The sequence below is a fragment of the Elephas maximus genome, chromosome 10, assembly GCF_024166365.1.
Source record: "Elephas maximus indicus isolate mEleMax1 chromosome 10, mEleMax1 primary haplotype, whole genome shotgun sequence".
NCBI classification, from domain to species: domain Eukaryota; kingdom Metazoa; phylum Chordata; class Mammalia; order Proboscidea; family Elephantidae; genus Elephas; species Elephas maximus.
The window spans coordinates 95,922,750-95,925,080 of NC_064828.1; the positions used below are offsets into that span (position 1 = coordinate 95,922,750).

Genomic DNA, 2,331 nt, shown 5'->3' on the forward strand with positions numbered 1-2,331 from the left:
TTCCAGGATTGTATCTTCATTTGGGAAAGATTTTAATTCTTTTGTTTGGGGGGTTGGAGAAGCTGTCATGGTCTGCTTCTTTATGTGGTTTGATATGGACTGCTGTCGCCGAGCCATCACTGGGAAACTAGTTTTTCCAGGTAATCAGCTAAAAAAAAAATGCAGTTAGATCCCTATCTGAATTCTCCCTCTGGCTCAGGTTATTCGGATGTTAATGGAGCCGCCTGGGGAGGGTGGGGCAGGGATCAGAAAAATATGGAATGCTTCACGAATTTGCATGTCATCCTTGCGCAGGGGCCATGCTAATCTTCTCTGTATCGTTCCAATTTTAGTATATGTGCTGCTGAAGCGAGCACGCTAATTAAGTTTTGTAGATGTTAAATCCTTGAGCTATCTAAGTGGAAATGTCTAGCATTCAGGTGATAACTGATTTGGGGTGATGCAAGTGGTTTGTGCTTGACAAGTAACCCAAAGGCTGGCTGTTGGAACCCACCCAATGGCACCATGAAAGAAAGGAGGTGATCTGCTTCTGCCAAGAAAATCCTTGTGGAGCAATTCTGCTTTGTAACTCACGGGGTTGTCATGAGTTGAAATGAACTTGACAATAATAGGTTTGTTGTTGATGTTTTTGTTTGTTTTAGCATGTTTACAGAATTTGAACCCAAATAACTATGAGCTCTACTAAATAGGATAGAGTGAAAAGAGAACCAAAGAGTGCCTCCAGAGAAATGCTAACATTTAAAGGGCAGGAAAAGAAGGTGAAACCAAAAGGAAGAATAAAGAGGAATGACTAGAGGGTCCGGAGAAGAATCTGTTTAAAGGGGTATCACGGATAATTCAGTTTCCTCATCTTCAAAAAGGCCTTCAAAGGGTCATTGAGAAAAATAAACGATGAAGTGGTGACTGTGCCACTGCCATCAGCAGCAACTATCAGTGATATAAGTATGCTTTTATCCACCTTCAAGGAACTCTGGTGGTGCAATGGTTAAGTGCTCAGCTGTTAGCAAACAGTTAGAGCCTACCAGCAACTCTGCAGGATAAAAGACCTGTTGATCTGCTCTCATAAAAATTACAGCCTAGTAAACCTTCTGGATCTGTTCTGCTCTGTCTATGAGTCGGAGTCAACTTGACTGCATGTTTGTAACAACAGCATAACTACCATCACAGGTTTTTCACTTAACTGCTGACCTACACACCTTCTTCTCTTTCCAAATATAATGTAGCAATGAAAATGAAGCTCATGTTCAGTACTCAAAGGCCTACCTCTGTCACTTCTAACATTATGACAACTAATGATCTCAGCTGAGGCTAACAACTCAATCTAGATGCTGCTAGCCTTAATGGCTATATATCTGTGTATCTGCCTAGGGATCTGGCCTTCGGGAAGATCATAATTCAACTTGTAGAGTGGAGCAAATTAAATCTGGAGACTATCAATAGGTTCATATTCCCAGTGCCTCCTTTGCGTTCCAGCACAGTCCATTTCATTTTCTTGGAATACTAGTCCGGTATTCTTCATTTCTGCCTTCTCTTGTGGCTGCTGACCCTTTGACTAGCAGAGAAGATTTTCAAAGTTAAATTCTTGGCCACATCTAAAATAATCTTGAACAATTTAGGACAGTTTAGAAAGAAAAACAAAAAAAGATGGAGTTAAGCTAACAGAACAGTTGCCATATCCAGATTTCCCTTCCACTTCTCTGTACAACTCTGATGCACTAATTTCTCCCTCACTTGTAAAGACTTCCTTATCCTGCTCAGGGTCACAAAATATCATCATTCAGCAAGGCATGGCAAATACTAGGAACTAATCTTTCATAGTTCGAGTACCACATGAGATATTTCAAAGCAACAAAAGCAAGATTCACTAAGTTTCCAAGAAGAGTTAAGGTTATTGCATGGCACAACAGCCATTTCAGCCTCTCATATCAAGAGTTCAGCTATGCTTTTATGACCCATAATTTGGTAGTGGAATTGTGCTCCATTAATCCTCTCCTCCCCTCCCCTCCCCTCCCCTCCCCTCCTCTCCCCTCCCCTCCCCTCCTCTCCCCTCCCCTCCCCTCCTCTCCTCCTCTCTTGCTTCCCTTCCCTTTCCTTCTCTCCCCTTCTTTTCCCTCCCCTCCTTTGCCTTCTCTTTCCTTCTTTCTCTCTCTGGACACCACATCAAATCTAGCTACTGTCATATATATCATTAATTTTTATCTAAACTTCTTTAAATAGTTGTCTGCACTCAGAGTCTTCCTTTCCTTACTTCTCTACTGTCCACATCTTACAATCTGGCCTTTGTCTTTGCATTAAAACTAATCTCATTGAGAGCAACACAATTTCTTGATT

At 41.6% G+C, this 2,331-nt stretch overlaps 1 non-coding gene across 1 annotated transcript; it reads right to left on the reverse strand.

The window, feature by feature from the left end:
* Positions 1–249: 249 nt before the first annotated feature.
* Positions 250–356, reverse strand: LOC126084884 (U6 spliceosomal RNA). Its single transcript, XR_007519116.1, has one exon. It is a non-coding gene; the product is annotated as a U6 spliceosomal RNA (small nuclear RNA).
* Between the last annotated feature and the right edge of the window lie 1,975 nt (positions 357–2,331).